The 23162-nt window shown below is 39.7% G+C and overlaps 1 protein-coding gene across 2 annotated transcripts in view; it reads right to left on the bottom strand.

Annotated features, from left to right (window-relative positions):
- EHF (ETS homologous factor) overlaps positions 1-22431 on the bottom strand; it is an 80869-nt gene extending 58438 nt beyond the window's left edge. The window contains exon 1 of one of the 2 annotated variants that reach the window (XM_061610753.1): positions 22296-22431. The gene's annotated coding sequence lies outside the window, so the exon portion shown is untranslated. Of the gene's footprint in view, positions 1-19554; positions 19607-22295 lie in introns of those variants that run through there. The other variant, XM_061610752.1, reaches the window with a different exon arrangement.
- Positions 22432-23162: the final 731 nt, after the last annotated feature.

Genomic DNA, 23162 nt, shown 5'->3' with positions numbered 1-23162 from the left:
ACTCTCCAGTATGGGGTTCTGCAGGGGTCAGTTCTGTCCCCCATGCTGTTCAACATCTACATGAAACCATTGGGTGCAGTCATCCAGAGCTTTGGAGTGCGTTGCCATCAGTATGCTGATGACATGCAGCTCTATTTCTCCTTTTCATCTGCTTCAGGTGAGGCTGTCAATGTGCTGAAACAGTGCCTGGCTGCGACAATGGACTGGATGAGAGCTAATAAACTGAGGCTCAATACAGATAAGACTGAGGTGCTGCTAATGGCTGGTTCTTCTGACCGGATGGTGGATGTCCAACCTGTCCTGGATGGAGTTGCACTCCCCCTGAAGGAGCAGGTTCATAGCTTGGGGGTTCTCCTAGAACCGTCTCTGTCACTTGAGGCTCAAGTAGCTTCGGTGGCACGGAGTGACTTCTACCAGCTTCGGTTGGTGGCCCAGCTATGCCCCTATCTGGACAGGGATAACCTGGCTTCAGTTGTCCATGCTATGGTAACCTGCAAGTTAGATTACTGCAATGCGCTCTACGTGTGGCTGCCTTTGAAGACGGTTCAAAAGCTGCAGCTTGTGCAAAATGCAGCGGCCAGATTGGTAACAGGGACCAGATGGTTCAAACATATAAAATCGATTCTAGCCCGCTTGCATTGGCTGCCTGTATGTTTCCAAGCTCGATTCAAGGTGTTGGTTTTAACCTATAAAGCCTTACATGGCTTAGGACCACAATACCTGATGGAACGCCTCTCCCAACACGAAGCAACCTGTACACTACGCTCAACATCAAAGGCCCTCCTCCGGGTGTCTACTCGGAGGGAAGCTGGGAGGCTGGCAACAAGGGAGAGGGACTTCTTAGTGGTGGCCCCCAAATTATGGAATGAATTTTCTGACGAGGTGCGACTGGTGCCAACACTGTTGTCTTTCCGGCGCCAGGTCAAGACTTTCCTCTTCTCCCAGGCATTATAGCGTGTGTTTTTAAATTGCTTTTTTACAAAATGTGTTTTTAAATTTGTATATTTGTTTTTAATGTTTTTAATTGTTGTAAACCGCCCAGAGGGCTTCGGCTATGGGGCGGTATACAAATGCAATAAATAAATAAAATAATAAATAAATACTAGTATTTTCTGTAAGTGTTCCTATTGGGTCCCAAGGTCAGCTCCAGCCAACATGACCAATGGCCTGGCATGATGACAGCTGTAATCCAACAACACCTGGAGGGCGTCATAATCACTGCCCTGGATTAAAACATGTTCTTCAATCACCACCAAATTTTGATTAAAATTCTTAGGGGAACTTCAAGAGAATCCACAGTTTTTCCAGTTAGTCTGATAGTTTCCTTTAATCCAACAGGCTTGCTTCCTGATAGGGTTTTCTTAAAGGCAGATCTGAAGCTGTCCACAGTTGTCTTGAGTTTAGCTGTGTTGACCAAAAGCTGCTTAAATGGTATAAATGCCAGCTCAAAAACACACAAACCAGCTCATGCAGGAGCTCTACTTAAATGAGCCGTGGAACATCAGGTAACGATACTCACAAAACCCTATACACCATGCAATTCATGCAATTAGCAATTGCATGAATGATTTTTAAAAGTAAAATAGCAGAGGGGGGAGAACAGGCAATGGGGGGGGGAGGACTTTGTCCCTGCTCTGGTCCGAATCCAGATTTCCCTCTTGCATTGGAAAAAGCTTCCATTAGTGGGAGCAGAAATTTTCATTCCAGTTCAAATAGCAGCCACTATTTATGTAAATATTTATATAAATTGGCATTTTGGCAGAATGAATATCTTCTTTGTCTTGTTCAACTTTGTTATGAATGTTAATACTAGTGTTATATATTTTGTAAGGTATTCTAATGATGAACAAGAGCACTATTCAGCTTAGTAACTGTACATTTGGGCAACCCAAATGATCAAGAGCTAGAGGAAAGGTTACATCATTTGAGGCTTTTTAGTTTAAGAACCAAAAGGTAGGGGGGTAGGATAGAGGTGCATAAAGTTATGCATGGTGTGGAGAAAGTAGGGCAAAGTCCCCCCCTTCTCTCATAACATTAGAAACCAGGGTTCTCCAACAAAGCAGAATGTTGGAAGATTCAGGACAGACAAAAGGAGCAACTACTTCACACAAGCCTAGTTAAACCATAACATATGCTACCACAAGATGGTATAAGGTGATTAGGCAAACTCATGGAGGCTTGGCTATCAATACGTTGTTTTCAGTGGTGCCTTTGCACTAGCAGAAGTGCTTCCCTTTGTGCAATGTAGGGCACCTGATTTTTACTGATCTCTCCAATGCAATGCAGCACTGTGCCCATCCCCCAGTTACTGTTTCAGACATCCTCTATAAAAGCACAGAATGTGACATAAAACAGCAGGGGGGAATCAAGTGGTAGGGGGCATTAGCAATGCACATGGAAGTGCTTCCACCAGCACAAAGCCACCACTGGATTAGGAATGGACAAATATGGCAATTTTGGTTTCTTTCAGTTTCTCATTTTTCCAATCTTAAATTGAGTTCTCACATTTCCACATCAGTATATGTTTTTTAAAGTCTTTGTGAAAGCTGATCAGCATTTTAGTGTGAATTTTTCCAAATAGACACATTTTTGTATGCAATTTCCCCTAATATACACATTTTTGCAAAGCAATATTCCTCAATATAATGTGGTTTTATATGTTATCTTTATTAATATATGCATTTTTATTCACACTTTACCCTAGTAGATGCATTTTTGTATATGTTACTTGGCTGGAGACCTGTACTGTAAAACTGTAAATTCCAAATGATAGCTGTGTTTCAGTTTGCATATTGTTTTAGAAAGTATGGATGAGGTAGGTTTGCATTTAAATGCAAACTGAATCAAATTTTTCACACACTGGATATATCCCAATCTGCACTAGTCAAGTTGGCTATATATTCCCTCCATTATCAGAGGCTGCATGCCTACGAATACCAGTTGAAAGGTAACAACTGTGTGAGAGAGTTATTACCCTCAAGCCCTTCTTGTGGGCTTCCCACGGGCATCTGGCTGGCCACTGTGGGAACAGAATGCTGGTCTGATTGTGCAGGCCCCCTTTTGTGTTCTTGTGTTTGCAACTGCAGCATGTTCCTTTAAAAAGAAAAAGGCTGGCAGTCCAATAAACTACTCTAAAAGCACACTGTGATCCAGTACCTTATTCCAGAGGGGTGTTGACTTGAAGAATGTACTGGCTAGATGTTTGCTCATCTTCTATAAATGTTATATAAGACCAAGAAAGTGATATTGTATTGGGTCCACCACATGCATAACAAGAAAAGTGAGGGCAGCTTCAGGTGTGCAGTTTTGGGCTTCCTTTTGGCAGTGCGATACTAACTTCCAAGCAAGTGTATGCATGAAGAGTTAGCCATTACTTCTTATTATTAACACATCTCCAGATTCCATCTCTATGTAAAACAGAGCATTTTTAAGGAATTGTTAATGGGTGTCCATTTTTTCATTCAGCTGGTTTACACATGGAAGCTTCTCTACTATGTACAAACCCTGACATTTGGATTGAAGCAAAAGTGGTTCCAACTTAAAAAAAAGGAATGAATATAGCCTTGCAAATACATTTACATAAGTTACTAGCCTGCATGAATTAAAAAGCAAATTAAAATTAACAACTGCTGCTTATGATCCACGCCCTGCTGTAGCAGACAGTGATAAGAAGTTTTTCAGAAAGACTGGTGGTTTGTAATAATCTCAAGAATTATTGTGTAATGTGCCTCTAAGTTCTACTGTTTCTATTGAATTTCACTAAAATTTCATACCTCTAGTCAGTGTTTCAGTGGGTTCCAGCCTGAATTTGTGTTCTTGGTTCATTGATTAAATTTTATGTGTCCATTTATGTCCACTGGGTGTTCATTTGGATACACAACTATTACTTCTAAAATGCTTCTCCTCCATCGCTGCTGCAGAAAATAGCTCCCTCTTGTCGCTTGCTTTAAATTAGTAGGGACTGGATTCAATACAATGGAGTATTTATATGTCAGAAGACTGGAAACAGGTTGTCAAGGTAAAACCGACCATAAAAAGAGACGTTAATTCAGTTGCTGGCATGGCTTTCTGTTATCTTCTCAATGCCTTCCAAAGGGTATTAACCCTACCTTTTCATTTGAGTTGGCAGCATGGTTATTTATTTTATTTTATTATTATTTTGCACCTGCTGCTTGGCTCTGATAACAGCTCAGACCAGGCTTTGGTTTGCTGGGATATTTGAAAAACAAAACCAAAGAAAGGCATTGGCCTCAACAACCTGGGCTAGTTCGATGAGAGAGCTTTTCCAAAGAGTTTTCATAGGAATGTGGCTTTCAACTGTCAGGCAGTGTAAGCATCCCATTGCTTGCAACATGCATAGTCCAGTTAGAGGAGGAGCAGGAGGAGCAGGAGCGATCCCCCAAGATGATATTGGATGTTGGACTTTTCCATTAACCAGAACCCAAGCAGCATGCAGCAAATGCACAGCTACACATAGTGCATGCATGAACTGTAAGGGAGGTGTGAGCAAGCTCCATCGCTTGCTCTAGAACCTTTGAACAGCAATACCATGAGCAAGGGCTCTCAAAGGAAGTGATGCAAGTCATTGTGGAATAACTTCCCAAGCTCTGTAATTCAAGGTTGGGTATATGCAAATAGGCATGTAGGAATATGCAAATCATGGCTACACAAAAAAAACACCCTAATCAGTAACCCAAATGTTTTTCTATGGATTTCTATGTAGCTAGCAGCAAGTACTGAAAAAGAAAGCAACAGAACTCATGGAGCTAAAGGAGTTCCATGAACAGACAGGTCCCACACAAGAACAAATCTGCCCTTGCTGTCTGTTTCATTTTTTATAATTATTACATTTTTATCCCACCTTCACTTCAAAGAATTCAAGGTGACCTACCCATTTTCTCCCTCCCCAGTTTAGGGGAGGTTAGGATGAGATACAGTGACTTGCACAGTATCACGCAGTGAGCTTCATGACTCAGTTGGGATTCAAACCCTGGTCTCCCAGATCCCAGTCTAACACTGTACTTTGACTTCCCTTGATTCTCAGTATGGGAATGTAAGAAGTGGGATAAAAAGTGATACTCTTCAGTTTTTAAAAGACAGGCATGTGAAGTGTATCATTCAGACATCCTGTTTTTAAATTCATTAATTGTGCAATCCACACTTACCAGACAGTAAACTATACTGAACTCAATAAGACTTCCTTCTGAGTAGACATGCATGTGATTGTGCTGGAAGGCTGTCCTGATAACCCCTTGATCCTTCCTACTGGAGGGGGTTAAGATGTAGTGGGACATCCCCTGCTTGCCTCCATCAGCCTCCGCTGCTGTGTGTGTGGGTTCTGCTATCACAGAGACCCCACTGTGCCCATGGAAAGCATGGTAGATTGAATGCTACCACTGGCCAGCGTAAGGCCACAAAATGTAACATTACTGGAGCAGGGCAGAGAAGGGCTGGCCATGGATATGCTAGATCTTCAGCTGGTCCATTCCCCTGAGAGGGGCCCTCTGCTACAGAAAATGATATGTTAAAAATGCCCCCAACCTTCTATCCTGGCTGTCCCATCAATCTTTATTATTGTTGTTGTTGTTGTTGTTGTTGTTATAACCCACCATTCACCCAAAGGTCTCTGGGTAGGTTACAACAATTTTAAAGTACAAAATTAAAAACAAATTAAACACAACCTAAAATCCCCAAATAGAGTGTGTCCTAAATTACATGTCTCAGGTGTCAAAGGCCAGGGCAAAGGCTACATCTTCAGCATTTGCCTAAAACTGTACAGTGAAGTTGCCAAACATATCCCAGTGGGGAGGGAGTTCCACAACTTAGAGGCTACCACAGATAATGCCCTTTCTTGGGCCACCACAACACCAAGGTTCTGAGAGTGATGGAAACATGCCCTCTGCTGATCTCAACAATGAAAGGGTCTTCGGAAAGGAGGTGGTCTTTCAGATATTTGGGATCTAAGTTACAAATACAGCTGTTTTAAAACAGGGGTTAAAATACTATAGCCAGCATGGATTTTTCACATTCTGCCATGTTATACTGAAAAAAAACCCATGCCATTCTGCTGCTTCCCATAAACTCATTCCAAACCAAAACCTTACAAAACTTATAGACCTGAACTCATGAATGCTTGCTTAACAATCCTCATGGTGATATACAAAACACTCAGGGAGAATCCAGACTTCAAAGAGGGTCTTTCCCTCTGTCCAGTGCCCACCGACCCACCCAAACTCCTCCCCTCCCTCCATATGTCAGAGGCACGTTACCAAATTCTTCCAAGCTACACAGGAACTGGATTGAACTGTGAAAGACCAACCCAAATTGTGTGTGCATTTTTACAGATGTGTAAGGCAGTACAGTATCTCAGAGAGGAGGTCTGGTCTCCTGATCTCCTGGTGGATTCACTATAGCTGCCCAATTTCCTTGCTTTAAAGTTTGATAGAAATATCTGTTGGCAACAACAGGTGGATTCTTAAACCACAAGGATTTTTTTGCCTATTAGTGAACATGAGATCTAAGGGAACTCCAGCCAGTAATCTAGCTGTTGCATTTTGAACCAGTTGAAGTTTCCAAGTCATTTTCAAGCGCAGCCATACATAGAGCACATTGCAATAATCCAATGTGGAAGTTACCAGAGCATGGAGTTCTGTGGCCAAGTCATCCCTGTCCAAAAGGGGCTGAAGTTGGCGAACCAGCCAGAGCTGGAAAAAAGCACTCCTAGCTGCTGAGGCCACCTGAGCCTCCAGTGACAATGTTGGATCCAGGATTATCCCCAAGCTGCAAACCTGCTTCTTCCAGGGGAGTCCAGCCCTGTTCAGAACAGGCCATCTCCCCACCTTCCAGATATGAGAACTCTGGACACATAACCTCTGTCTTATCAGGATTCAGCCTCACTTTTTTGGCCCACATCCAGCCCATTTCCACCTCCAAGCACTGGTCCAGCACCTCAACTATACCTCTCCCAATTCAGATGGAAAAGAGAGACAGAGTTGGGTGTCATCTGCACATTGATGACACCTCACTCCAAACCTCCTGATGACTGCTCCCAGCAGCTTCATATAGGTGTTAAATAGTATGGAAGGCAAGATGGAACCCTGCAGATCTTCCACTCCTCTCTGCACCACTGCTGAGGGTTAGGATTACTCTGCCTTATTGAGGGGGTGGGGGATGGCACAAAAATGGATGAATTGATTCTGTTAAAAAATACTGTGTTTTTTTTAAAGGAATGGATGAAGAGGAAAAATGTGTGACACCTATTTTAGTGTGGTTAAGGACAACTACTAACCTGCCAAATTAAACCCCAGAGCATATAGGTTTGCACAAAATTACATATCCTAAATTTTAAAAAGTTGCAAGCACATGGGATAAAGCGCAGACTGGCTGCTGGCTACCTATCTGCAGGCCCTTTTCACCCATTAATACAGATGCTATGGTGACATGGTTTCACAGGTCCACATGATACATTTAAAGCCCATCTACCACACATGTAAAAAACATGACTTCCCCCAAAGAAAGCTGGGAACTGTGGTTTCTCCCTCAAAGAGTACACATTCCCAGCACCCTTAACAAACTACAATTCCCAGGATTCTTAAAGTCACATGCTTTAAATATATCAGCTTTGCTTTCTGTTAATATATCAATCAACGTTCCCATACATTCAACACAGAACTGTTGATGGGAAGGGGCCAAGAATAATGAATTAGAATAAGCCATTTAGAGGAGCAGATTGCTATAGAAAACATATGCATTGCAAATTAAATATACTCAAAATATTGCAGACATGGTCTCCCTTTATATTCTCAACAATCTAATGCTTTCACAAAAAAAGGGCAAGCATTTTGAAGTGGAGATAAATCTTACATTTACTCATCTCTGTATATAACCGTGTGGTCAAGAAGTTGGAATCAGAACCAACTCCAGATTGTGGGGCAAGAAATGATCAGTGAGCCTCCCTCTATCCGCATTTATCCTAGAACAGCAGAGTGGAACCCTCTGTGGCCCAATTTAGCCAGCAAGCCTGTTTTTTCCCAAGCCACACGGCCCACCCCACACCTGATGTCATATACCTCATATACCTGATGGGGAGGCCTGTCAAAGTGGCCTGTGGGGGATGGAGGAGCTCAGAATCTGGCCGGAAAAGATTGCCCAGCCCTGCCTTTGAATAGTGGTTCCTAAACTTTTTCCCACACAGACCACTTAAAAATGATTGAGGGTCCTGGTGAACCAACTAATAATTTTTTTCTGTCTGTTGTAGCAATTGCAATGATCTAGATGCTGCATGATTTTTAAATTGTATTTTTATTGCTTTTTATTTCTAATATTGTATTTTATTGTATTGCAATTGGAATTCCACAGAATTCAAAAGGTAAGTGTTCCACTTAGACATGTTGTAGACCACCTGAATTAAGTTTGTGGACCACTGGTGGTCCACGGACCATAGTTTGGGAACCCCACCTTAGAACACATGACTAAAGAAGAAAATGGACAGTGTTTTCTCTTATGATTGTGTAACCACAGCCAGGAGAATTAGCTTCCAGGACAATAGCTGTTACTTCTGGGCAGCTACAGCCAATTAGTTATAGTCAGTTTATTATTTATATACCGCATTTCCCACAAATACATTTATGCTCAAAGTGATTCACAGAAAATAAACAGTCTGCAATAATTGTACATAATTACAATCCATATCAGAAGAAATATTATCACTGCAACATAACACAAACAATTCAGCAATTAACAATACATTTAAAATATATCAAAAAGTGAGCATCAAGCTTACCACTAAGTCAACTGAAAATGTTAGTCACCTTCATGTCTCAAGTAACCCCTAAGCTGGTGGCACTAGTGCCAAGCAACCCCTCTGCCCCAAAAAGACATTTATACCTAGACTCAACAGGCCAGGGAAAAAAAACCCTCACAGTTCTCACAACAGCTCTCTTATGAAGGCTCCTAGGGCTGGAGGGTGAGGCAAGGTGGGTGGAAACAGCCATCCTCAGATGGCAAACACAGTCATCCTTTCCCCTCCCCTCCCTATGCACACCAAATATTGAAGCACTAGTACTACTGGCAAACTACATATGTTCAAATCCCAGATAGACAACAAAGTAAAAGAAAACCAGGGAATGCCAGCAGCAGATCTAGACATCATACCAAAGATTCCTACTGCTAGCATGTATGTGTGGGACATAACAGACCACATGTACAAAGTGGAAGTGAAGATGGCAGTGCCTGAGTATTGGTGGTAGGCACCTCTCTGGGCTTCAGCAAATGCCCGATTGCCAGAATGTACTCTAAGCACATGAGGCTTGAGCCCTATTCAGTGTTTTCCGTGCACAGAACAAATCTACTTAGTATGGGAGTGTGGGTGACAATGCACCAGGGGAGCAGGAGATCTGACCTCCTCTCTGAGATATTATACTGCCCTACAAATTTGTCAAAATCCAAACACAATTTGGATTGGTCTGTCACAATCCAATCCACTTCCTGTGTAGCATGGAAGAATTTTGTAACGTGCTTCTGAGCATATGGTGAGTAGTGGCAACATCAGCAATCAGGACTGCATCTCCAGAGACGGAGAATTTTTGTATGTTTGTTGATGTTCTTAATTTGCTTCTTTTCTGTGTTACTACCGTTTGTACAGAGAATCTAACCTAGATCCCCAAAATCTGTGTCAAATTTATTTTTATTAATTTCAAAGCCTTTTGATTGATCAATGTCATATGATGGTGAAGACAGCCTTTTGTGTTTCAAACTGGAGGTTATATTATATTTCTAATTTGGGTGCATTAACAGTTGAATCAGAAACTGCAGTTTGATGTAAAATCAGACTGATTACAATAAGTTGCTACTTAAGCAATGACTCTAGCTGTTGGAAAAAAACGAACTTGGCCTGCCCAAGATGCATGTTTTCAGCCTGCTATGCTTAAACCACTCCACTTAAGGAAAGGTGGGCATTGCCAATTAAAAACATAGAGCACACCTAGAATTTTGCTAGAATATATTTCATCTCCCACTGTTTTATCTTGTGAAAACTGAGACACTCCTGATGTCCATTGAAAACTATTCTACAGAATAGTCAGTGCCATTATTCCCCAATAGTTTTTGGAGGTTTTTTTTTAGTCTTGCTGTATTTCACATATTCACAGAAACAGAAGCAAAAGAGAATGATTTACTATAGGTAACTTCACTAAAATTGCAAAGTAAATCAAACATATTTAAAGTGACGATCTGAACTATATCAACTGTCTTAATATTGTTGCTTCCTCCCTGCTAAAACAAGATCAGCACAGCACATGTCTTGTTTCTGTTATTTGGGCTGATTTCAGGTGTTGCCACTGCTCACCATATGCTCAGAGGCACATGCTACCAAATTCTTCCAAGCTACGCAGGAAGTGGGTTGGACTGTGAAAGACCAACCCAAATTGTGTTTGCATTTTGACAAATTTGTAGGGCAGTACAGTATCTCAGAGAGGAGGTCAGGTCTCCTGCTTCCCTGGTGCCTTCACTAGAGCAGCCCAATTTCCCTGCTTTTTAAAGTTTGATAGAATGTCTGCTGGCTATAGGTTGCTTCTAAAACAGCAAGGATTTTTTGTCTATAGTGAATAATTGGGAATGTTATCACTATAACTGTGCCACATATTATAAATATTACAGAGGATTGTTCCTATGGAGAAAGGTTTGTATATTTGCATTCAAATACTGTGGAGATTGCGGCAATATTTCATATGTCCATACAGTCAGCAACTTCTGTTTATCGAAGTTTTCTGCACCATGAAGATGGAACAAGAGAATTCTGAAACATTTTATGCAATTATGTAATAATAATTGTATGTTTTGGTCAAACCCATTAAGAAAAATTTGGAGATAATTACGTTAGGTACATAGGATTTTCTAACCACAACATCTTTGGCTGATTTTTAAAAGGTCTTTACATGACATGAGAGAGCAATTATACTGTATTATTATAAATTAGTCACTCCCTCCCTCAGTTTTATATGAAAGCTGTTTTTTGAACTCATGCAAATTCAGGGTTGCATCTAACAACAAAAATGGTAAGGTTTAGATATAGTTGAATCACTTAAAGAATCATCCTTTCAATCTTTCCTGGCTGCATCTTTGGCTAAGTGCACAAGAAAACAAAATGCAGCATCTAAACAGCCACATAACTAGTTCCCTGTCCATGTATGACTATCATGAAAAGACACACATTTCTTTGTTCTCAGTAAGGAATTCTCCCAGGCAGAGACTGCAATGTTTTAATTCGCCCCAGTCTTTTTTCCTGCCTGCTGAGAAACCAGACTAATTCACTTAAGTTACCTGTAAGAAGTGTGGCCTTTCTCCTTCCTATCCTGAAGTCATTATGACTCATATAGCATCTATTAGTCCATATCACAAGGAATGAAGGGTAAACATTTTCCCATTTATTAATTTTTTTTCCTATTTAGATCAGGACCAAAATGTTAGTTGCGGGTATTCATGTTGGCCTGGGGGAGGAAAGCCTCTGGAGAGTGCATCGTACTTCCTGTTTCTCATTGCTTGTTCTGAATTTTCATGTGCTCCAACCAAAATGGAGTCTGAGGATGCCTTCTGGTTTCATGATTCCTACATCAGGAATCACGATGATGAAACTGATGTTTGCGAATAGAACTTTTTGGCTCTATTCTTACTATTACTAAAGTATGAGCTAGAACAGTGTTCACGCAACGTAAGTTGAATATTTTCCGTATTTCATTATTAAGGCTTTCTTATTACTCATTTCTTTCTATTTTAAATGCATCTTTTTCAAATTAATGGGTTTTTGTGGTTTACCATTGGCATTCAGTGGTTTTCATGCGTCTATCCTAAAGATTTTAATGTTTTAATGTTGTTTTTAATGTTTTTAATTGTTGTAAACAGCCCAGAGAGCTTCGGCTATGGGGCGGTGTACAAATGTAATCAATAATAATAATAATAATAATAATAATAATAATAATAATAAAAGGCACCAACAGCTGGATTTATGTTATGTTGAAATTAACTACTTGGGATCTATAGAGTCTCTGCCAGAATGGATCCAAAGGCTTTGTGTTAAGACAGGCTCTTCCCATAGCTGGTTTACAGGTTTCAGTGTTGATGTCTTAGTTTCCAGCAGCAACTGTGGTTTGGACTGTTTCTAATTTTGTGAGGGTTTGCACTGTTAGGCCAGAATGCCAAAAACTACTTTGGTAACTCCCAAAGGATTAGATATGTTTAATTTTTTTCACACTGAACAGCAGACTATATATTTGATTATTATTACTCCATGCCATATCACAAACTGCTTTTCAACTCCCTTCAGTTTCAAAACTTATCTGCTATGTAGCATGGAGAACTTTCTATTTAAGAAACACAACCTAAAGCCTTCTTGAGTCTGGAATGACTTATACACATCTTTGAACTCACGTTTGCTTATAAAAGCAGTTCTCATTTGGTTGAAAAGGTATTACATTTTCTTGTAAGACCAAAAAAAGTGGTAGCACTCTTTTCTCTCTCAAGCCAAAAAATGATTAATATATAAAGAATTTGTTTAATCCTTTGCTAAAGCCATACTCTCCATCACTATAAAGTCAGTGCATGGATGTGGTCAGTGCATCTTTGCAGGAGGGAGTGGTCCCAACCACCCTGAAAGAGGCAGTGATCCAACCGCTCCTGAAAAAGCCCACTTTGGATCCATTGATTTGTGACAGCTACCGCCCAGTCGCAAATCCTAGAATCCTAGAATAGTAGCGTTGGAAGGGGCCTATAAGGCCATCAAGTCCAACTCCCTGCTCAATGCAGGAATCCAAATCAAAGCATTCCCAACAGATGGCTGTCCAGCTGCCTCTTGAATGTCTCCAGTGTCAGAGAGCCCACTGCCTCTCCAGGTAATTGGTTCCATTGTTGTATGGCTCTAACAGTTAGGAAGTTTTTCCTGATGTCCAGTTGAAATCTGGCTTCCTGCAACTGGAGCCCATTATTCCGTGTCCTCCACTCTGGGACGATCGAGAAGAGATCCTGGCCGTCTGTGTGGCAACCTTTCATGTACTTGAAGAGTGCTATCATATCTCCCCTCAGTCTTCTCTTCAACAATATCCCCTTGTTAGGGAATATGATTGAGAGAGTTGTGGCGCAGCAACTGCAAGTACTCTTGGATGAAACAGATTATCCTAACCCATTCCAATCTGGGTTCAGGCTTGGCTATAGGACTGAATTGCCCTGATAGATGACTTTTATTGGGAGAAGGACAGGAGAAGTGTGACTCTGTTATTCTTACTTGATCACTCTGGAGCTTTTGATACCATTGACCATGATATCCTCAGTGGTGTAGTTGTCCAGGGTCTCAGGGGGTCTTAGACCCTTGTTTTTAGGGAGAAGGGTCCCAGCAGGGTCCCTATATCGCCAGCATCCTATGAGCCAATCAATATGAAAGAAAAGTGTGTTAGCCACTGAGAAGAGTCTTCTAACATGATTCCTTGTTCTTTCTTGCTGATTGGAACCAATCAAAGTGCAAGGAAGTGTCAGCCACTGAGAAGACTCTTTTCAGCAGCTAACTCTTCTCTTTCATGGAAAGATGTCTGTTGTGGGAGAAGCCATTATCTCATTTTCAACCCAGGAGCAAAAAAAGAGAGAGGAGTGTGTCTGTGGCTATCATGAAGGGACCCAACACTTCTGAATTTGCCACTACATTACTGGGTATCCTTCTGAGCCAACTTGGTGAAATGAGTACTGAAGGCACTGTTTTACAGTGTTTCCAATCTGATCTCTAGGGTCAGTTGCAGAGAATAGCATTGCTTAATTGTCTTTCAGCCCCCTAGAGGTTGTGCTGCGGGGTGTCTCCAATGCTGTTTAACATCTATATGAAACAGCTGGGAGTGGTCATCAGGAGATTTAGGGTAAGGTGTCAGCAGAACGTTATACCCAGCTCTATTTCCTGGTAGCATCTGAATCAGGAGAGGCTGTGCAAGCCTTAGACTCAGTGGTTGGCTGGATGACAGCCAAGAAATTGACTCTGAATCCTAGCAAGATGGAGGCACTGAGGGTTGGTGGTTCCAGATAATTGGTCAATTGCCTCCTTTGGATGGTGTCGTACTAACTCTGAAAGAGCAGGTTCATAGTCTAGGGGTGCTCCTGGATCCGTCTTTGATGCTAGAGGCCCAGGTGACTGCCAGGTTAAGAGTGCCTTTTACCATCTTTGGCTGGTAAGACAGCTGCGGCCATTTCTGGACCAGGAAAGCCTGACCACTGTTGTCCATGCACTGGTAACCTCCAGGCTCGATTACTGTAATGCGCTCTATGCGGAGCTGCCCTGGAGATTGGTCTGGAAGCTGCAGCTAGTGCAAAATGCAGTGGCACAACTGCTCATTGGGACAGGATATTGCCAACATGTTGAAAAATGGAAATGGACTGCCTTCAAGTCGATTCTGACTTATGGCAACCCTATGAATAGGGTTTTCATGGTAAGCGGTAGTCAGAGCGGGTTTACCATTGCCTTCCTCTGAGGCTGAGAGGCAGTGACTGGCCCAAGGTCACCCAGTGAGCTTCATGGCTTTGTGGGGATTCAAACCCTGGTCTCCCAGGTCTTAGTCCAACACCTTAACCAATTACCCTGCTGCTAAAAGAATTGCACTAGCTGCCCATTAGCTACTGGGCCAAGTTTAAGGTTCTAGTTTTGGTGAACAAAGCCTTATACAGCGTGGACCAGGATACCTGAAAGATCATCTTACTCCTTATATACCCAGTCCATCACTGTGCTCTGCAGCTGAGGGCCTCCTGCAGATCCCATCTTATCAGGAGGTCTATTCCGCAAAACATAGGAAGGACCTTCAGTGTTGTGGCACCTACCCTTTGGAATTCCCTCTCCTTAAATATTAGACAAGCACCATCTCTTTTGTTATCTTTTCAGGTCCTACTGAAGACCTTCCTCCTTCAACAAGCCTTTTAAGTAGATACCTTATCCAAGCCTGAGTCTGTTTTGGCATTGCTTTTTAAGATTTTTTTTTAAAAAAGAACTTTTTAAGATGTTTGATTTTATGATGCTTTCTTTTTAAGATGTTTTTAGTGTTTTGTTTGCCACACTGGGCTCCTTCTGGGAGGAAGGGTGGGACAGAAGTTTAATAAATAAATAATAAATAAATGTATCTGTGGCAATAGTTTCACATAAGTTATGTATACTTTTTGTGAAGGAATACTGGTTACTCACAAACTGCTAATCGATTTTATTAGATGACTCAGAATTCCAGTATTTTGAGAAAGATGTACTTATGGTATGTGCAAATACAGGAAGCATGAAATAGTAATTTGTGTTTATCTGCGTCATTAACATCTGGGGAGGCTCACATATTTCCGCTGTGGGGAGTGTGTGTAGGTAAAGCACATACAAGAGTAAAGGGTTCAAGTTGCCACTTTGGATTTCATGATATGTACACATACAGAAAATACAGCTTACTTACTTCTAATGTTACAGTGTACTGGGTTGAATTTTCAAGTGAATTTTCCACTATAATCCTGGAATTGCTTTCCTAGACAGTTCAAGGAAATTTAGTTTGTATATGTGCATATGTGAAGGTGGCATCACTCTTATTACTGGTTAGTCCCTATTCTACCAGAAATCACAGAAGTAATCACACATTTTCTGTATCTCCCCTTTAGTTGACTAGACTGGGACTATCTCTAATGCTTTTGTATATTTATTATTATTATTATTATTATTTAATTAATTTGTATCCCGCCCTTCTTCCCAGCAGGAGCCCAGGGCGGTTTATGTATAGCTGGTAGGGTTTGAAAGCTTTTTGCTCTCTGAATTTAGGACTGCATTCCTATGATCACATTTAAAGTGCCTGTTAACATTCATAATCAGTTCCAAATGAAGAAAAAAATAGTTGCCTATTTTATGTTAGGAACTGAGTAGTGGGTCAATTGAAAATAACTCTTTCTGATAAAACAGGATGGTTAATTATTCCATTAGCTGACAGACCTTCCTGATTGTTACATGTTTAACCCAAGCACTTGTAGTGTAGGGGCAAATTCAGAAGTGCAGGGTTCCTTCATGTTAGTCACAGCCCCCCCCACTTTTTTTTGCTGAGTGATAGAGAATGAGATCCTTGTTAATGCCTTCTCCCACAATAACAGACATCCCTAGGAGCCAATAAGTATAAAAGAGCAGACTGTTAGATACTGAGAAGATTCCTCTCAGCGGCTAACTCACCTCCTTTCACTCTGATTGGCTCCAATGTGCAGGAAAGGACAAGGAAACATTTTAGAAGACTCTTATCAGTGTCCACTACACTCCCTTTTCATGCTGATTGCCTCGTTGGATGAGGGAGGCATAGGGACACTGCTCTCAAAAACATAAAGGGTCTAAGTCCCCCAGACACCTCGGATAACTACACCTCTGCCAAGCGTGCTGCATTTTAAGCAAAACTGCGGGTTTGATTATGAAACAATGTCATTACTACAATAATATAATGCTAAAGAAGTTTGAATTATATTGGTGTAAGTTACATCACCTTTACCTTGTTTCTTCTTGTAGCTGTTAATCTTTAATTATGTATTTTCAGGACTGCATCTTACTCTGCTCTCTATCACTAAACCTATTTCTTTTAAAAGTTTGTTTCCCCTTCTTTCACTGCAACATTGTCTTTAATAAAAAAAAAAGTTTGTCCCACTGGTTTAAATGGAAGCTAGATCATGGCTGAACAAGAGTGTACATAAAACGTAAATGATTTATTTATTTATAACACCTGTAATTGAGTTATTATTGAATTTTAGATTTTCCTTCCAGTCCTTTCTGTCTGATCCCAAACATGGACAATAAGAAGTTCAGACAAATGGAAACCTATCTACATAGGATTGTAATGACATGATTAAGTTTACCCAGTGAATTTGGATAAGCAGAAGCTAGGAAGGTGATTTCTACCAAGTCAGTCCAAGTTGTCCCATCTAGCTCAGCATTGTCTACATCAACGGGCAGAGGCTCTACAGAGGCTCTTGAAGACTCAGACAGGAGCCTTTTCTAATTCTACAGGAGATGCCACAGACTAAATCTAAGGCTTTTTGCATGAGCTCTACCAGTGAGCTATGTATTCATCCCTATATAAATAAATTTAATAACTGTGTAATGTTTTTAACCCAGGTTTGGATAGTTGTGTATGTCTAATATAATAAATTTGTTCAAAATACTCTTAAGTTAGATCCGAACAGGGTGGTTCACGACAGATTCTATTGGAGGTCACTGATTCATACGGTCGCCATAAGTTGTAATTGACTTGAAGGCACATAACAACAACAAGAAAGTATAGATAAGATATTCAGTGCCACCTGAGTTTATCAGAAAAGTTAGTTCAATGTAACACTGCACACTACCAAAAAAATCTAACATAAGACAATTTAACATAAATAGCATTCTTGATTAGCTATGCTTCTGTTTATAGTCATGTTTAGAGTGTCCTTTAGACTGTTTGGATAAATGTATTGCATGTGTTCACCAGCAACTGACAGCACAATCCTAAGCACATCTACTCAGAAGGAACACCTATTGAATGCAATGGGGCTTACTCCCAGGTAAGTGGAGTTCGGATTGCAGCCTAAAACATTTATGGTCCCTTTCACATGCAAGATTGACAAATGAACAACTGGTGCCCAACTTCACATAGGACTGCAACTTTAATTACATTTTTTCTGCTCAAAGAATACTCTAGAAAACCCATTGGACCACAATTATCTAGTCCAGATGAGAATTAATGCATTAACACGATACTTCTCACTTTGGGATCATTATTGTGGTCCTTCATATACCACCCCCCCACCTAATGAATATCAAAGAGGAAAAATACCAACCTTACCCAGACATGAAATACTATTTGTAATAATGCTTTCAGAATGCTGACTGAGTCCATTTCATAGCAATCACAGGAGACAGATTCGCATAAGGAATAAAATGTGTAGCCCTTAATTTGAACTAGAGTATTTGGGATTCTAGAAGCTAAAATGAGGGTAGAACTAAGCAGTAGTTACTGAACAAATCACGTTTTCTAAAATACGTATCCAGTCAAACAAATATATCCAGACAGGATGTAAGTCAGCACAATATAGGGCTAAATAAGAAGGCTATATCCATATGTGCAGGGAGCAATCCTTTTGAAAGCATTATCTTCAGCAATAAAGCTGTTATTAGCACTGTTGACATTAACTGTATGATGTCAGCTTGTGTATATGTATAATTTGCTTAATGTTGTTTACTTTGTGACCCTAAAGCTGCCTGAATAACTCGGCTATTTGGAGATATATATGCTTTCTGGGAACTAGACATATAATTAATCTTACAATAATGTTTATTTGATCTAGTGACCTGTGTGGGCTTCCTTGTTCATTTAGAGAAGGCAACAGGTAAGTGTATACAAAAAAAGTTCACATGGAGCTGACCACTCCATTGGAATGTGTAGGGAAACGCATCTTGACAAGTTGCTGTGTGTCCATCAGATCCCCCATGTCTACAAGACATCACTAATAATTAGCAGTCATGGGAATTACCTAGTTTTAACATTTAATATTTAATGTTAACTCGTTAAATGTTTCAGCTGTCAACCTTTAACTTTTACTAGATTTTTTTTAAAAGATTAACTTTTTAATTATAATTTAAATGTTTTTTTAAATATTGAAACCCAACTGTCCCAGAATTGTCCCAGACACATCCATTCTTTGGGATTCTAGGGATCCTATATGGAATAGCTATATTTCTTTATTGAGCTCGCTCCTTCTCCCCTGTGTAAATTGATCCTTAAAAATGTTCTGTGTATCTTCCTGGCTTAGGCCGCCTAGTCCTCAAAGTCCTCCCTCCATGCAGCAAAGCTTCACGGCCCTCTCCATATGTTTAGAATCACTCTCTTTTGTATAACTTCAAAATAGTCAATTTCAAAAATTAAATAATATAAATGTTAACTGTGACTTAATTTACAGAGGCGATTCACCGTATTTGATGCATTTCACATGAATTAACTTTTAACCAGCTAGTCTCATTTTAACTAGTGGAAAGTGGAAATATTTAACTTAATTCAAGATAATTTCAAAGACTGCTAGCTTTTACCTTTAAATATGAAAAATTTAATTAACTTTTTCTGTGGCTGAGTACAACCCTGTATCCAGCTATGCACAATTAAGTCACATTTGTTTCCATAGGTCTTAAGCATACATCACTGTATGCAAGAGCAATCCTAATAGTGCATCCTCAAAAGAAAATCCCACTGAACTTAACTGGACTTAGTTTCTAGGTTGCAGTCTAAGCCCTTTTAATTTGCTCTGTCATCAAACGTTCAGAGGAGCTGAGCTCATTTGGCCTCATGTTGCATTTGGATGTGGAAAACCCAAATTCACATTTGTGATCAGCTATGGAAATAACTGAGTGGCCTCAAGTGTTTTGCAGTCTCAGCATAACATAGCCTCCATGCCTAAAGTCCTTGGGAGAAGTATGAATTTTTGTTGGAGGAATTGTAATAACCATTTAAAAAACCAAACAGACAAAGTGCCAAACTTATGAGAGGCCATGAAATGCTTACTTACTTGTTCTGGTGAACCTTGGAACAAAGTGAATTCCAAAGCTGGGAAGTTGTTGCGGAAAAGACCTCTCTATACACCCTCACTTGATTCCTTTACCCACCCACCCCACAAATTCACATACACACACACCAATGGCACGGAAACTGCTTCTCCATGGTGTGATTTCACACTAGTGCTAAAATTGCAATCATGTAGGCAGGGCAGATCATGTGGGACTTTACCACCTAATTAGCCCCTTTCTCCAGCAGTTCTAATTGTGGAGAAATACTGTCACTGTCAAGTGATATAAGTTTAAAAAATATTACTGCTGCTGGGAATACGTTAAATCTCATGTCTCCATAGACTCATGTATCTAGTAATCCATAATCTACCTTTTACACAAACACTATTAGAAAAGTCCACAGTGTTCTGACAATTATATTTGTGTACCTGTGGTCATTTTCTCAGATGGTGCAAGTTTATTGATCCTGTTGAGGACTGTACTTTCAAGTGATTAATAGACCATGCTCTACATACATAATGTGAACTCATATAAGCTATTTCTCCCCCCCTCATTCTGCCATTAGTCATCCTTTGTGATGAACTTAAGCCTTTGAGGGTAATTGTGTGTATGTACAATACAATTTAACAAATGTATTAAATGTATCATAAAGAAAAGAGTCGATTTGATGCTTAAGTTCTGGACCAGTGGGCATTTTTCTTTTTTTAAAAAATACCTTTTATCCTGGTGTGAATAAAACAGGGGAACCATTTATACTACCCTGAGATTGGAAGAAGGCTGTGATTTAAAAGAAGGAAGAATGAAAGGAAGAGAAGAAACAAACAATCCAGTAATTTTTAACTCAGTATTTTTTGCCTTCATATGTATAAAATGCAAAAATAAACTTTAAACAGTGCCTTACAGTGCAATCAGATGCATGCTTACTTGGAAATAATACTGTGTTGAGTGGAGCATGCTCCTTTGTAAGTATATTTAGGATCGCAACCTTATTTATATTTAATCTAGCATTCTATTAATATTAATTCAGAAGTGAGTCTCAGTGTGTGAAACAGGGCTTACTTCCAGGTAAGTGTTCCTAGGATCACAACCAAAGTCACACTTGCTGCTAAGAAAAAGAAGAATAGAAAGAGAGGGGAAATAGAGCATTTTCTACAGAAGAAACAAGCGCAGCTAAATGATTCATTTCTGATTTTTGTTTTCCACTTTGTATCTGCACAGATTGTATTTTTTTTTATTTCAGAAAACAAATGCATAACCATAATTATGATATTACAGCTGAAGCCATTTTACTGTTCTGGATTTATTTTCTATAACAATAAGCATGCATGCCTTTCATTATGCCTCTGGCTTCAAAATATTTCTTAACCACCAAGACAAATTATCAGACTGACAACTTTGGTTAATATTAAACCTAAAAAGAATGGTTTAAGGTTAAAATAGTAGCTCTAGCTAGATGTATCTGAATTTTATGCACTCAGGTTTTATCTTCAGTACATTAAACACTGTATTCAAAATCACTCAAGCTTAAAATTAAAATTAAAATTGTACTTATGACTGAAAGGTTATTGAACAAGTTAAGGTTCATAATTCAGTATACAGAATATGCACTTCAATTTGTTCAGTCTGTGATTAAAGCAGGGACTGCAGAAAATAGCAAATAAATACTATTTTAATAAACGCTATATTAATTGTTTTGAAGTTATTAAAGCTAAATGTCAGTAAAAGCCAATGGAAATGAGTGCACAAATTAAGATTTAAATTCTGAAGACTCTAACTCTGTTTATAGTCCATTCTTAAATTCTTTGCCCCTGAAAAAATGGAATTGTGCTTATGAAGTGAGTAACAATTAAGCAAGGTCATTATGGAACTTTGCATTAAATTTGATCTGGAACATCAACATGGGACAATCAATCCTTCAGATAATTCATGATATGAAAATGTTAGTAGCCCCTAGTTATGATAGTAACTGGATGATAGGGAACAATCTGGAAATTGGACCTAGAAGCCCAGTTTGAAGCCGACCAGTGTCTATTTAAGATCATGACAATGTCTCCTTCATTCTAGAATCAAAAGAGCAATCAATATATTTGGGGATCATCAGTGGCAATATTATATTCACCAGGCCTATTTACACTGTACGTACACAGTGTTAACCCACAAATATCACTTGAGAAATTAGGAGCTATGTATTTGAAACTAGCATGAACAAAACTGGAGTGCTAAATTAAAACAGATGTGAAAAAATACTGTACACTGTACTGAACATTGTAGATTTTTTCCTCTGAATAGTAATCTTCTTCACCTTATAAAATCAGGCCAATAATCAATGTAACTAAATGTACAATAATCAATGTACAATAATCAATGTAACTAAAAAGAGCAGATTTTTATTAGTAGCATTAGTACTATTACTAAAGTAACAAAAACACTTTTAAAGAAAATTAATTGTATTAGAGTTTCCTGCTAGTTGAGTCAATGGTTACAATCCTGCACATTGTTAGGATACTTAAAGCCCACTGATTTCAGTGGGATTTGAGCTGCTGGTATGCAGGTAAAATCTCTTAATGAGAGTTTTTCAACACACTTTGATCAAAAGAATTTACATGCATTTTTCAAGGCAAGGTTGGGACTTCATCGTTATGCCTAAGCCTAGTTAATACTTGTGCAACTCGAGATTTCAACCCTACTGGCAGAGTATTTGCTTAAAATGAAGTGAGCAGCACACCGAGTCAAGAACCCTTACCTCATTTAGCTGCTGGTTCTGTTGGGGAAATCCTTTAGCTGCAGCAGCGAAAAGACTGATCAGGCTATGCCAGATGTTAGGTAAACATAGGTGGCAGGCTATCACTTCAAAAACCCTTGCAGCAGTGAAGATAAATGGTTGTGATATTAATTTTAAAACATATTTTAGAATGTTTAGCTGGCCAATTGTGGAATTCCTTAGGTCACTTCCTGTTATTCTGATTGGATCTTCTAAGATTAAACTTTAAAAAACCCCACAGGGATTGCAAATATTTGCATACAGTCAGCCAACTCACACCTTCACGCACAAACAAAACAAGTCTAACCAGGTTACACTTCTGTCCCGAGAACAAAAGAGAAAGAGCCCTGTTAATGGATGAGGCATTGATTTCCTGTGAATGTGTGTCTGTTTTAAGATGATCCCAATTTATTTATTTATTTTGCTAAAGACAGGTTATTTCAGGCACTTATCAAAATATAATTTGGACAAAGAGAAGTAAATTCCAGAAATGTGGCCATCATTTCAGATAGATGAAATCAGATTGGGGGGTGGGGATAGGATTACCCAGAAAACAAACTGTATGGCACAACTTTGCATTAGCAGCAAGCTCAAGCAAATGTTCCAGCTCTGAAGGATTATCTCTCTCCTCCCTGGTGTTCAATTACCCTCAGTGAACTCAGTCAGACAGTACATCTATTAGAGAATTTGTTTCTGTACCTGTCCTTTCCACATTTGATTTCTGTGTGCACGCACCACATGTGCATGGTAGAGAACGGAACAAAACAAAAACTTGGCACAAGCTGAAAACAGCATACCTGCATAAGGAGTGACTATGGATGTGGCAATCAGTGCACAAAGGGGCAACCA

This window comes from Rhineura floridana, chromosome 2 (genome assembly GCF_030035675.1).
Source record: "Rhineura floridana isolate rRhiFlo1 chromosome 2, rRhiFlo1.hap2, whole genome shotgun sequence".
NCBI lineage: Eukaryota > Metazoa > Chordata > Lepidosauria > Squamata > Rhineuridae > Rhineura > Rhineura floridana.
Note: the sequence above shows the minus strand (reverse complement) of the source record. Positions and strands in the feature narration are given on the sequence as shown.